We start from the raw sequence: 15,200 nt of genomic DNA, 5'->3' as shown, positions 1-15,200 counted from the left end.
GCTCCGGTTGCCAGCTGCGGGGGCTTCCCGCTGTGCTGAGTTCGCTTCTGGACTTCGGAAGTGGTAGTTCGAGTACACCTCTCAAGGATGGGTGTGAGAAGTCGCTGGTCCTAAACTTTCGAAAGGAAGGCGTCTGTTGGGCATTTGTATCCGTCTTAAGTGAGGTGGTAAATTTTCTAGTGCTGGGATCGGTCTCGCAGGTATCTCAGGTGTGGGTGACAGGTAAAGTACCCGGTTCCACGTGGTGCAAAAGGTGGGTGCAGGTTGGCGGCTCCGCAGAACTAACCATGGCTTTTAATAAGTCTTGTTTGTTTTCTCAGAGCCTGGCCCCGCTCTTGCCGTAGCTCCGCCTCCAAGAGGAGCTACTTAAATCAGAGTATGAAATTTTGTGAATTTAACTTTAAATATAACTTTGTGAATATTGTGACCATGTGTTTTAAGTCACTCCCATGAGGTGGGGACGTCCTGTTTCTGTGTGCGGGGTACTGTGCGTCCCTAACCCCAGCGCCGTCACCCACTTGTGGGATTTGAACTTTTTCCCTTTAAGGTAAGGTTTCTCAGCCTAGGCACTACTGACATTTTGTTTATGGGGGGGCTGCCCTGTGCACTGGGGCTGCCCTGTGCACTGTGTTTATCTGCATCCCCCAACTTACTCTTTCTATGCCGGTGTCATTCCCTCAGTTGTGACAACCAGAAATGTCTACAGACTGCCAGATATCCCCTCCCCGGGCAAAATGGTTCTGGTGAGAACCAATGTTTATGAGATAATCAGGGTTTTGGGAAGTGACTCTTCAAAAGCCGGAAGCAACGATGTCTTACCCACGTGAAACACCTTGTGGCTGTTTCGTCCCCTCTCCCAGAATTTCTCAGTCTATGGTTGTCTGGGAGTCGGAGGGGATCTCGTTCCAGAAGGCGCCACCAGAGAAAGTCCAGAGGCCACTCGCGGTCTTAACTCGGGGAGCAGGTCTCGATCCTGCAGCAGGTCCAGCTGTTGAAGAAGGTCGTCTTACAGAAGGGCTTACCTGATCACGTGGAGGGGTGACAGTACAGCTTTAACCGTTTGGTTTACCTGAAAGAACACAATAGTTGGAGGGAGAGATCCAGGAAGAGGTCACGGAACAAAACCTGGATTCACTTAAATAAAAAAAGGTGGGTGGGTCGGCCATTTGTCCTTAAGAAAGGCACACAAGGGCCTGCCAGTGGCTCAGGTGGTTTGAGCGCCCTGCTCCTAACACTGAGATCACTGGTTTGATTCCCACATGGGTCAGTGAGCTGCGCCCTCTACAGCTAAGATTGTGAGCAGCAGATCTCCCTGGAGCTGGGCTGCTGTCAGTGGCCGGCCACCTTGAGCGGACGGCAGCCATTGTGTGTGGTCACACAGCAGCCTAGCCGTCTGTCCCCCCCCCCCAACCTTTCCCTAAGGAAAGAAGAAGTTGTGGGATTGTGCCTTTCTGGGGTTGAGTTTATAGTATCCTGAGTCTTTCCATCTGGTCTTCAAGAGAAGGGTCTGCGGTCAAACACGAGTAAGATTCCTCACAGGAGGGACAACTCAAGCCAGACGGGACCCCGTTGAGACCCCAATGAGCTGCTATAAGAAATAGTAAAAAGGAGCCTTGCCTCCGCTTCCTCTTGTGGGAGGCTGCTGCTTGGCCCTGCTACTCCCTCTCACCTTATTGTGAGAGAGGCCCATTAGAGCGATAAGATCTAGCTCTTACTGCTCAGCTCATGGGACAGTTTCACCAAGAGAGACTCTCTCCTCCAGGGTGGTGCATACCGCACCTTAGTCATCTTGGGACGACATGCTTCGGCTGTTTTGGGACAAATAATTGGGTATTGAAATCATTTTTTTGAAATGGTGTAAGAGTTTCACAGACCCTGCCTCTAATCATGTGATGCTCATTGTTTGTAACCAATAAATACTGTCAGTGACCCGATTCGGGGCTCCAGTCTCTTGAGGCTGCGAGTCCCTTGATCCTCTGTGATTTCACTGTATATGAGTCTCTGTCTCTTTATTATAGTTTAACCCTCGCTGCCTCCCTCGCCTTCCCACGGCTTGTGTTGTGCAGGTCACAACAATTGTGAGCGGCCAGCAGTCCACGAGAGCTGCGGTGAGCGGCTTGTGAGCAGCTGTGAGAGGCCAACCGGTGACTGGCGACCGACTGCCTGTGGGGGGTGGGGGAGCGCAAGGCTCATAACACCAGCATGGGCCACGGAGCTGTGTCCTACACAACTAAACTGAGAAACAACGGCTTGAACCAGAGTGGGGGGGAGGCACACAAGTTCACCTTTTTTTACATCTAGGGAGACAGTATATGAGTCACCTAGGGAACCAAGGTTGTTGGGTCCTTTAATTCCTTTGATTTCCTTTAATGCATGAAATCTCTGTAACTTTGGATTTGGGGGAGGGGCATTAACTGACTAGTGAACAAAACGGGACAATACAATCCATAGCCCATTTTTAAATGGACATCATTCTTACTCCTCAGGATTAAAGATTAACTGTGACAATTAAATGGCTCAGGGTAGAGGAATCTAGAGCAGGCAATTCTTAATGGAACCTTTTTAATGTTTGTTAATGACTTAACATCAGTTTACCAGCTCTGAGCAGCCTTTAACAAATCTTGCCTTCAGCACCTAATAAGTTAACTAATGACTGTGGGAAGAATGGCATTAATTTTCTGTTTTCTGTCTCCAGCCTTTTTACATTTACTTGCACTAACATAATAGTCAAGTATTTTATAAACATAAGTGAGCATCTTCTTCATATTGCTTCAATCTTAGCCTTTTTGGAATAAGCTGTAGAATTAATAAAAGTGTTTGTTTTTGTTCTTTGTAGATAAAATGAAACTGTTAGAAATAGCAAAAGCCAGCACAGCTAAATCTTTAGGAATAGCCTACCTTGACTTGCCAGCTAGTCTCAGAACTGTTCCTGTAGCTAAAGAAAGAAACTGGTACAGCTGTACCAAATACTGCAAGAGTTGAGGTAAGCCAGATTTATCCAAACAAAACCTCCAGAGAAACTGCCAGAAAGATCTGGTTAACCATTTTTTATTTGATTTACCTTAGACTATTCTCAGAAAGTCTAGCTAAATATAATTTCTAAAATCAAAATAGCACATCTGAAAATACTAGATATGCTCTCTCTCATGAAAATGGGACAGTGATGAACTTAATTTTTGGTGACCAACCATCCCAGTTTGGGACTGTCCCTGAGAATCTCATGTTCTAACAAACCCTTCCTGGGCAAAAAAAGTCCTGGTTTTCAGCAATGAGTGCCAAAGACTGTAGGGGGAAGGATACAAAACCCATATTATGGCCTCCAATAAAGAGGCTGAAGACAATACCATTTATAATGACACTATGGTGATTGTCTGCCTTCTGTTGACCACTAATACTGGCAACCATGCTGTGTGGTTCACAGTAATTGAACCATTGTAGCATTCTCTCAGAGTAATTTAAGTTCTAATCATGAGTGTTTAACATTCCAATTATCTGCTTTGTATGGAGATAGTATGAGTTTAATTTTAACTCTGAATATTGTGACTATGTTTTCTAAGAGTTCAGATAATGAAAATGAGAGTGAATATGATACCAACGCCAGCATGACCCAGACAATAACAAAAATGAAGACTAAACGGCTGTGTTATTTTAATGACAGATGGAAGAACACATTCAACTGGATCAGGGAGGTAAATAATCCAAACAGAGCATACTGTACAGTATGCAGAAAAGAATTTGGGGTTGGGCATGGTGGAGAAGGGGATGTGAAAATACATATGAAGACTGATTCCCATAAGTCTGAGATGAGACAAACAAGTACTTTTTTTTTTTTTTTTTTAAGATTTTATTGGGGAAGGGGAACAGCACTTTATTGGGGAACAGTGTGTGTACTTCCAGAACTTTTCCAAGTCAAGTTGTTGTCCTTTCAATCTTAGTTGTGGAGGGTGCAGCTCAGCTCCAGGTCCAGTTGCTGTTGTTAGTAGCAGGGGGCACAGCCCACCATCCCTTGCTACTGGCAACCTTGTGGTTGAGAGCCTGCGCTCCAACCAACTGAGCCATCTGGGCACCAGGGAGCTGAGCGGCAGCTCATTGACTTCATTCTAGTTGCGGAGGGCACAGCTCACCAAACCGGCAGCCCTGTTGCCCAGAGCTTGCGCTCTAACCAACTGAGCCACCTGTCCGCCCAACAAGTACTTTTGAATCAATTCAGAATGTTATTGTCTCCCCAAAATACTCAGTCAAAAATAGTAGCCGCTGAATTAGCTTGGGCATACCACACAAATGAACATGCATTATCATATCGCTCCCTTGATGACTCTATGAGACTGAGTAAAGTTACATTTCCTGATCCAGAGGTTGCAACTAAAATGTCCTTTGGACGAACAAAAGGGGAAATTTTGATTACGGATATGTTGGCCCCTTACAGTGTAGAGCTGATTCTGTCAGATCTTACCAATGATCATGATTTCTACAGTATAACAAGTGATACATTCAATCATGGCAATATAAAAGTGTTCCCCCCCAGCTCTTAGGTACTTTGATTTGAAAAATGGAGTTTCAAATCGTCTTCTTGATTTCTATGAAGATTTTAATGAAACCTCAGAAAACATAAAACAGAAAATCGTTGATATCCTGTCCAAATACAAACTAGACTTTGCACACCTATCTGCATATTCAGCAGGTAGTACAGACGTAAATTTTAGCAAATTCCATTCAGTTTATAAACTTCTTACCAAAGAAAATGAAAAGATCTTACCTGCTAAATGTCCTGTACACCTTGTACACAAGACTCCTAAGAAGCGGTGTGATTTGCTTTCCTGTGACATTGAGGCTTTCATAGTGAAAGTTTTTGGTTACTTTTCAGTTTCTTCAAAACATGCAGAAGTGGGGTTGGCCCGGTGGCTCGGCCGGTTGGAGTTCTGTGCTCCTAACTCCAAAGGCTGCCTATTCGATTACCACATGGGCCAGTGGGCTCTCAACCACAAGGTTGCTGGTTCAATTCCTTGAGTCCCGCAAGGGATGGTGGGCAGCGCCCCCTGCAACTAGCAACGGCAACTGGACCTGGAGCTGAGCTGCGCCCTCCACAACTAAGACTGAAAGGACAACAACCTGATTTGGAAAAAAAAGTCCTGGAAGTACACACTGTTCCTCAATAAAGTCCTGTTCCCCTTCCCCAATAAAATCTTTAAAAACAAAACAAAACAAAAAGAACATGCAGAAGTGCTTAATGAGACTTTTGACTTTGTAGAAATGGAAGGGGATAAACTCCTTAGACATATGCATACAGGGTGGCTATCATTGTTGCCAGCCATAGAAAAGATGTTAAAATGTTGGCCTGCCCCACCAACTGAATGGGAGAAGATTTTTGCAAACAGTGCCTCCAATAAGGGGCTAGTATCCAGAATATACAAGGAACTCATGCAACTCAACAACAAAAAAACAAACAACCCAATTGAAAAATGGGCAGAGGACTTGAAGAGACATTTCTCCAAAGAGGACATACAAATGGCAAATAGACATATGAAAAAATGCTCAACATCACTAATCATCAGAGAAATGCAAGTAAAAACCACAATGAGATATCACCTCACCCCAGTCAGAATGGCGATCATCAACAAGACAAATAGTAACAAATGTTGGAGAGGCTGTGGAGAAAAAGGAACCCTTATACACTGTTGGTGGGAATGTAGATTGCTGCAGCCGCTTTGGAAGGCAGTGTGGAGGTTCCTCAAAAAATTACGAATAGAATTGCCATATGACCCAGCAATCCCTCTCCTGGGTATCTACCCAAAAAATCTGAAAACATTTAGAGATAAAGACACGTGTGCTCCAATGTTCATTGCAGCTTTGTTTACGGTGGCCAAGACATGGAAACAACCAAAATGTCCTTCGATAGATGAATGGATGAAGAAGTTGTGGTATATATACACAATGGAATACTATTCGGCGGTAAGAAAAGATGATATAGGAACATTTGTGACAACATGGATGGATCTTGAGAGTGTAATGCTGAGCGAAATAAGTCAGACAGAAAAAGCAGAGAACCATGTGATTTCACTGATATGTGGTATATAAACCAAAAGCAACAAAAGAACAAGACAAACAAATGGGAAACAGAAACTCATAGACACAGACAATGGTTTGGTGGTTGCCAGAGGGTAAGGGGGGTGGGGGGTGGGGGGTGGGAGATGAGGGTAAGGGGGATCGAATATATGGTGATGGAAGGAGAACTGACTCTGGGTGATGAACACACAATGGGATTTATAGATGATGTAATACAGAATTGTACACCTGAAATCTATGTAATTTTACTAACAATTGTCACCTCAATAAATTAAAAAAAAAATGTTGGCCTGCCCTAAAATCCTACTTTCAAAGTGTGGGAAAAGAAGAATGTCTTTCTCCAATTTGGAAATACATTGAGGATGAGAACGGAGAAAAGGATTACAGTACAACAGAAGTTTATATGCTGTTTCTCCAGAGCTGCTTGATGATCTTTGAAAAGGCCATATAAGGAGCCTAGAAAAAGTAAACTGTCTGCACCTGAGTTATTTGATATTATGTGTTAAGTTGAGACAAAAACTCAACAAAAAAATGATTCATTGTTTGGAAAGAAGACTGCTCTAGAACTGAAAAAACTGTCACCAGAATAAGGTACCCAAGTTAAACAGGACTTTCTGAATTTCTTTGCTAAAACTATAACTTTTTGGAATCCAATTTTGATTTTACCAATTCAAATTACTTTTGTGCTTTAAAACCATTTTCCCTGAGAAAGAATGGCTTAACTTAACGATGGCCTCCTGTGTGCTTCAGAATGTTTACAAATGATGGACATTTTAGACATAGATAACCTCTGTGATGAATTTATAGATGCAAAGGACCTGATGGACAAACAACTGGTCTACCAGAACAAGCCTATAGATAAAATACGGATGGAGATCTTTGGAGAGCTGGAAACAAATTCCTACAAGTCTAAAAACCTGCTGTTGCTAGTAAGCAAAAATCCTAAGTTTCCCATGCTCAAATGTTTTTGTTGAGAGGATATTTAGATTGGTGTCACCACATTGAACTGACACCAGGAATCAGTGTAATGTGGGCTTGATAAGAGCACAGCTGCAAGTCAAAGAGAACTTTACATTTGATTGTCTTCAGTTTTACCACTACATAAAAGAAAAGGAAGATATCCTAAAGGCTTCAGTCAGTTCAGAGAAGTATTATTGGAAAAGGAAACACAAAGTAAAAATTTTCTACTGTATCATAAGACTGGAAGAAACATGCCATTGTGATTTTTAATAAATATAAGAAATGTCTGTTTACATTTTCCACAGAAAACATACCAATGGCCAACAGGTGTGTGAAAAGTATCACCAATTATCAGCAAATGTAAACAAAACCATAATGAGATGTCATCTTACACCTGTTAGGATGACCACTGTCAAAAACAAACAAGCAAAAATATTACAAGTGTCAGCAAAGATGTGGAGATATTGGAAACTTGTGTACTGTTTGTGAAAATGTGAAATGGTGCGGCTGCCATGGGAAACAGTATGGAGGTTCCTCAAAAAATTAAAAATAGAACTACTTTATGATCCAGCAACCCTACTTCTGTGTATTTATCCAAAAGAATTGAAATCAGGATATTGAAGAGATATTTGCACTCCCATGTTTATTGCAGCATTATGCATAATAGCTAAGATGAGAAAGCAACCTAAATGTCCATTAGTGGATGAATGGACAAAGAAAATGTGGCATATATATACAATGGAATATTACTCAGTCTTTAAAAAGAAGGAAATCCCGTCATATGCAACAAGGATGCGATTCATTCATATCATGGATGAATCTTGAGGACATTATGCTTAGTCAGTCATAGAAGAACAAATACTACATGATTCCAATTGTATGAGGTATCCAAAGTAGTCAAACTCATAGAAACAGAAAGCAAACAGTGGTTGTTAGGAACTTGGGTACAGGGGAAGGAGGATGTTGCTTTTCAATGTGTATAAAATTTCAGTTATGCAAGATAAAAAAGTTCTAGAGATCTGCTGTACAACATTTTACTTATAGGGTGGCCAGATAGCTTAGTTGGTTGGAGTGCGGGCTCTCAACCACAAGGTTGCCGGTTTGATTCCTTGACTCCCGCATGGGATGGTGGGCTGTGCCCCCTGCAACTTATGGCAGCTGGACCTGGAGCTGAGCTGCGCCCTCCACAACTAAGACTGAAAGGACAACAACTTGACTTGGAAAAAAGGCCTGGAAATACACACTGTTCCCCAATAAAGTCCTGTTCCCCTTCCCCAATAAAAATCTTTAAAAAAAGAAGACTGGGAGGTGCTGGATGGCTGCCTAGTGCTTCCCAAATTCCTCAAATTGCCACTTTTATAAGCACTCCATATGACTATTCACCATGTGACGTAATTTCATAATGACTCAAATTATGAAAACTATTGGTGGAGTAACTGTTCTAGGATAGTGAGACATCTAAATCAATAATTAATCTGCCAATCATATAATCTGGATAAGTCCATTAAAGTGGCTCCAGGAACTGCTCTTCCACCATCTGGACCATTTGAACATTGGCAGTTGGATTTCATTCATTTGCCTCCTTCTATGGGCTATCATATGTATTTAACAATAGTATGTCTATTTTCTAGATGGGTAGAAGCTTTTCCATATTGGAAAGCTGATGCCACCACTGTAGCAAAGAAATTATTAGGAAATGTTTTCCCACTTTGGAGAATCCCAAACTTAATTTCAAGTGATAGATTCATTTTACTGGGCAGGTTACAAAACAACTAAATAAGGTTATTCAAACGTGATGACACTATCAAGGTCCCTATCCTCAATCTTCGGGAAAGGTTGAATGTACCAGTCGCATTCTGAAATTAAAATTGGTAAAATTAACTGAGACCTCTGGGTTACCTTGGTCTAAAGTTTTTCCTTTAGCTCTTATGAAAATAAAATCAACTTTTGGAAAACAAGCTGATGCCTTATGAAATCATTACTGAGCAACCCATGTCTTTAATGGTAGAACCCCAAGTTCATCCAGCTCTTGCGAACTCTGATATGACCCAATATGGAAATACTCTACTGCAGTATTCAAAAGCTTACTTCAAACACGCCAAAGAGGACTTTAGAGACCCTCCACCAGATGAGGATTTTGTACCCCACACATTGTAACCTAGTGACGGTGTTCTGGAAAATACATCAACGAAAACTGCACTTAAACCTTGATAGAAAGGACCCCATCAGGTTCTTTTAATCTCTCAGCATTCAAAATTACAGAGTGTGGAACCGTGGGTTCATGCCATTAAACAACAACAAAAAAGCTCCTTTAGACTCTTGGACATATGGACCCACAGCTAACTTAAAATTAAGGATATCCAGGAAAAATGATATCCCCAAAAGTACACAACCACATTTCTTAAATATCTTTCCCAAGTTGATGGAACAAGACCACTGGTGCCAAAAATTAACATGCTTCTGTTATTAAGCATTATATTAAGCTTTACTACTTTTGAGTGTAAACACTCCTTAACAGACTCTGTACAAAAAAATAGCATCTGTGACTAATCGAATAAAATGTTGGATATTTACCCATATTGATGAAGAACCTGATATGTTCTTAAAGTTATATCCTGCTAACAAACAGTTTGCTGTCAACCCTATGGGATATGGACACATCCCCAATGCCTAACCAGGCCTCCCAATATTTCCCACTCATTCCTCAAAAAAAAGAAAAATTTCCCCTTTGCATTTCTAGTACTCAAACCAGTGGTCTCTCTTTGGGATTTATCACTCCTCAATTGTGTAATGAAACTGGATTAGACTTTCTCAACAAAGCCATACCAGGCCCTCCTTTACCAATACTGTGACCCCAATAAAATTTCCCCAACTGGATGTTTTTTAATCTTCAATCCCACAGCAAACTCTGCTTTCTACCTAAATTCAGTAATTGGAAGCACTGCTTACTCATGGTTCTTGAAAAAATCCAAGGTATCCAATGTACAAATTGCCCAAACCAAGAACATCAAAATTTAACTCTGTCCCTAAGGGCAATGGTACTTTATTTTCAAGGCAGCACCACCCTATATCTGGAACTTCCCCAAACTGGAACTGTCATTGTGAATTAGGACTATTAGCTCCCAATATTCAGATACAGGAGAAAAAACTATCTGCAAATGAAACCACCAATCTTGGTTCACTTATTCATAAGATAAGAGCTCATAAGTGACATCCATGAAGCCCTGACACTCTTACTACACGTGATACTGGATTCCACTCATTTGTCACAGCGTTAATTCCTCCTATTGGTGTCTGTAAATTAGAAAAAGCTATTATATATAAATGTAGAAAAAAGCTTCAATGACACAGCTAATTCCCTCCAACCTTACAACTAAGGTTTCTCACCTCGTTTCAGTAGTCTTGCAAAATAGACGAGTCTTAGACACCTTAACTGCCCAATAAGGAGGTACATATGTTGTAACTGGTGAAAAATGTTTCTATGTTAATAAATCAGGAACTGTTACCCCAAATGAAAAGATCTTAAAGATCATATGTGAATCTTTCATTAAATAGGTGCCACTTCATCCGTCGATTTATTTGTTTAATTAAATCTTGGCTCCTGGGAATTTCTGCTCTGGGGAATTTTTCAGTCCTTGGCTATTATTCTCTTCATAGTCATCATATTAGCCTCCCTAGTGTGTTGTATTCTCTCAAGAGTTTTAAATGCCTTTCAGCAGCCACTCATACATCAAATGATATCCATCAGGATGAGACAGCTGGAAGAACTCAATGATCAACGGCTCATGTCTACCATTGCTATGCAACTGTCGGTAATAGCAACTGCATGACCATCCATCCCAATGACATCAACAGTGGTACCCAAAAGTTATGTTATATTTGAAGAGGGCAGGGCTCTGAAGAGAACACTCAAGTTTTTTTCTGGCTTCCAATGCCAGGGCACACAAGTTTAAAAAAAAAAATCCATGTAAGTGCAGAGCTCAGATCTTATGGGAGAGAAAAGACATAAGCGGAAAAATCAATGACCAGAAGAATATATAATAAAATATGAGTATAGACCATTAGAGAATGAGGGTGACTCAAACTACTAACAAAATGAGGCGTGAACTTTCCCTTGTAGTACACACAATTCAAGAAATAATAAAAATAATAATCTTGTCTCCAGTGAACAAAGAAAATCATTGAAACCTTTGGCTTTAGAGCTATACGCACCCGAGTTTAATGCCTGGCTTGGGCACCACCTATGTCTGTAATACTGAACATATGGTTTAACCTCTAGGCTGCAGTTTCTCAGGTTGATAGCAGTACCTCTTTCCCAGTCCTGTGATGAGAATTACACAAGTATGGAAAAGGTATTAGCATAGTTCCTGGTACCTAGAAAATGCTCATGGGTATTTGTTGAAGGAATAAGTATGAGCTAGTAATCTTAGGACCTAAAAGCAGGATAGAATCACATGAGGAAAAGCTTTCTGGAGGAGGTAAGACCTTGGAATATACATAAAATGCAAGAGGAAGAAGGGTTCCAAGTACACTAATGGAGGAACAATAAAGCAGATGGTTAAGAAATGGGCTTTGGAGGCAGTCAAATCTGGGTTCAAATATAAGTTCTGCCACTTAATAGTAGTGTGACTTGAGCAAGTCACCTAATTCTAAACCTTGTGAACAAAAAAAATTGACGTAAAAATGGCAAACCTCTTTTTATTGTACTAAAATATACATAACATAAAATTTCTCATTTTAACCATTTTTAAGTGTATAGTTCTGTGGTATTAAGTATATTCACATTGTACAATCATCACCACAACTCCTTTAAATTCACACCCATCAGGATGACTATAATTTTTTTTTTTAAAGAAAAAAAATTTTAAGGAAAGTAAAGTGTTGATGAAGATGTAGAGAAATTGGAACCTTCATACATTGCTGACAGGAATATAAAATGGTGCAACCACTGTGGAAAACTATTTGGTAATTATGCAAAAAGTAAAACATAGAGTTATCAAATGACCTAGCAATTCCACTTCTAGGTATGTACCCAAGAGAATTGAAGACATGTTCACACAAAAACTTCTACATAGATGTTCATAGCAACATTGTTCATAATAGTCAAAAAGTGAAAAGAACCCAAATGTCCATAAATCAATGAATGAATGGATAAACAAATGTTGCATATCCATACAATGAAATATTATTCAGTCATGAAAAGGAATGATGTACGGATACATGCTACAATATGGATGAACCTTGAAAACATGCTAAGTGAAAGAAGCCAGACACAAAAGACCACATAGTATGAATCCTTTTATATAAAATGTCCTTAATATTCAAATCTATAGAGACCAAAAATAAATTAGTTGTTGTGAGGGTGGAGGAGTGAGGGGAAAGAGGTATAATTGCTAATGGGTAGGGGGTTTCTTTTTGAAGTGATGAAAAAGTTCTGAAATTAGTGGTAATAGTTTTACCACCTTGTGAGTATACTAAAAACCACTGAATTGTATACTTTTAAAAGGATGAATATTGTAGAACATTATAATGTACCAAATCTCAATTTTAAAACTCCTCTAATTTACCTAAACCTATCTTGAGAGTCTCTTTTCCCATTTTTTTCTTGAACCCCTCTAGTATATTTTTCAGTTTAGTTATTGTATTCTTCAGTGCTGTGATTTCTGTTTGGTACTTTTTAATATTTTCTGTCTTTGTTGAAGTTCTCATTCTGTCTATTCTTCTCCAGAGTTTGGTGAGCATATTTACAAACATTACTTTGAATTCTTTACCAGGTAGATTACTTATCTCTGTATCATTAAGGTATTTTTATGACGTTTTCTCTTATTCTTTCATTTGGAACATATTTCTATATTTCCTCATTTTGCTTGACTCATTTTGTTTCCATGTATTGGGTGAAACAGCTATCTGTCCTAGTCTTGAGGGAGTGGCCTTTTGTAGGTGATGGAACTTACCATTTAAACTTGCCCAGCTTGTGGTTGTCTCTCCAACCTTTGTGATTGTCTAAACAGCCTGATATATTCTTAATAGGTCCCTGTTGTTGAAAGTGTGCGAAGACCTGTCAGTGTTCCAAGGGGAAGAATCTTCATTTAGCACCAGTTTCAAGCTGATCAGCCAGACCCTTAAACAGCAGCTTTTAAAATATGCAAATATATATGCAGTCCTGTGTGCACACAATCATAAACCCTGCTGGTCTCTAGGCCAGGAGATTTGGAGGTGTCCCCTGGGTGACAGTTACAAAAATCAGGGCTCCAGATGAGTGTATGAGCTCCTTTCTGGAAGGTATTGTGGACGAAAGAGGGGCCACACACTAAACCTGAGAAGCTCAGGGGAGGCCAGCATAGCATAGCAGACAGCTGGAGAGTGTAGGGGTTGAGGGATGCTCTCACAGTCTTTAGCAAGGTGTCAGGAAAATGCCTTGACCATGTGCACACATGGGATGCAAGTGTCTTGTCTGGGCTGGCTGCACTCACAGGCTTTAGGGAGGGAGCAGGAGAATGCTGTGATGGATGGAGCTTACAGGCCCCAGCTGGTGAGCTGAGCAGTGTCCCAACTTCCCTGCTTTCTGGTTTCGGCAAGGCTGCAGGACAGTGCCATGACCACTGCCACCCCCTCACCCCATCCCCTCCACCCCCCTGTCCTAGCAAGGCAGTGGGAGGGTGCCATGTGTCCAAGCTCTCCCCACCCCCTCATAGGGCAGGTGGAAAGTGTGAAAATAACCTTGGCCAGTGCCTCCCTCTCCAGAGTTTCAGCTGCCCCCTACCCCTGCAGCAGATGCTTTAAGATTAGTAAATGAATCTCCTTCAGGTATGGTCTAGGCACTTTTCAAACTTCTGCTTTTGCACTGGGTCCCAGGTGGTGAGACCACACGCCAGCCCTTTAAAAGGAGAATCTCAATTCCCTATAGCCCTTTGGGCCCACTGGATATCAGCCCCATTGGTTTTCTAAGACAGACCTTTTGAGAGCTCATCTCTCTGGTGCAGATCCCAAGGGTTGGGGTCCCTGATGTGAGGCACAAACCCATGGCTCCTCCTGGAGAAGCACAGGACTGGTGAGATCCCTCCCTATTGTGTGTCCTTGCACCTGAGGATGGGTATTTTGGCAAGAGCATGTCTCTGCCTCTCCTACTCCTCTCTAGGTGGTTCTGTTATTTTGTCCTAGAAGAGCAGTTCATCTAGTCTTCAGATCTTTTTCAGAGGGAAATGATCTATATGTAGCTGTAGATTTGGTGTGTCCATGGGAGGAGATGAGTTCAAGGCCTTCTTATGTCTCCATCTGGAACCCCTTCTCTCCTATTTTTTTCTCTTAAGCCAACTCCAATCTGGTTGCCATTCCGAGTAACCACTCTTGTCAGTGTCACGTATGCCCTTGTTTCCTGTGCTTTTAATGAAAATCTTTTTAGCAGAATGTCAGGGAAAACTAAAGAGTTTAATTTTTCTTTAGTAAATAAATTTGTGCTCGTAACAAAGGATTCTGGAAGTTGTAAAAAGGAAGCTTAAGGTGTTCATTTTGGGGAATATTCTATCATATTCTATAATGCATAGTAAGGTGTGAGATTATGCTTGTTTTGTAGTATAGTTGACTGTTTTAGGTGTCTGTTTAAGAAGAGCATATGTTAAAGTTAAATGCCTTTTGAGCACTATTCCCCTGAAAAAGACCAAAAGTTTTGACTTTGGAATATTGATTTTTTAGCTGGTTATTAAGAAAAGACTCAGAAATGGGGTGGCTGGTTAGCTCAGTTGGTTAGCACGTGATGCTGATAACACAGAGGTTGCCAGTTTGATCTCTGCACAGGTCACAGTGAGCTCCTTTAAAAAAAAAGAAAAGGAAAGGAAAAGAAAAGACTCAGAAATAAACTTTGACCCGCCCCCCTTTCCTGCTTAAGAGAATCAGATGGAAAGACCTACATCAGGAAGGAAATGTTAGGATGTTCACTTTAGCAGCCTAATTTGAATTGAATATGCTGGATGGGAGGGCGTCAAGCTGGAGCCTGTTTACTAGATTACTCCTGCATCTGTTGTTTCTGGGTTGCCTAGCAGAAATTTACTTGCCATGTACTGCTCTTCCTCAACGACCTGTAAATTGCCTACTTCCTTTGAAATCTCAGACCCTTACCTGCTTTTTCTCCTTTGTTGAAAGTAACAACATATGTACCCAATTTTACCTCACAGTCTTTG

The 15,200-nt window shown here is 41.0% G+C and overlaps 1 long non-coding RNA gene across 2 annotated transcripts; it reads left to right on the top strand.

Moving 5' to 3' along the window:
* Positions 1 to 15: 15 nt before the first annotated feature.
* On the top strand, positions 16 to 5,521 carry LOC148755480 (uncharacterized). Of its 2 annotated transcripts, XR_016018572.1 has the most exons (5): positions 16 to 1,149; positions 2,019 to 2,108; positions 2,837 to 2,983; positions 3,558 to 3,689; positions 4,865 to 5,521. It is a non-coding gene; the product is annotated as an uncharacterized LOC148755480 (long non-coding RNA). The 2 variants fall into 2 exon arrangements; XR_016018571.1 differs by having other exon boundaries at positions 2,019 to 2,983.
* Positions 5,522 to 15,200: the final 9,679 nt, after the last annotated feature.

Source organism: Rhinolophus sinicus, chromosome 14, assembly GCF_057876585.1.
Source record: "Rhinolophus sinicus isolate RSI-liver-muscle chromosome 14, RSI-T2T, whole genome shotgun sequence".
Taxonomy (NCBI): domain Eukaryota; kingdom Metazoa; phylum Chordata; class Mammalia; order Chiroptera; family Rhinolophidae; genus Rhinolophus; species Rhinolophus sinicus.
This window is presented reverse-complemented; position numbering and strand designations above follow the sequence as displayed.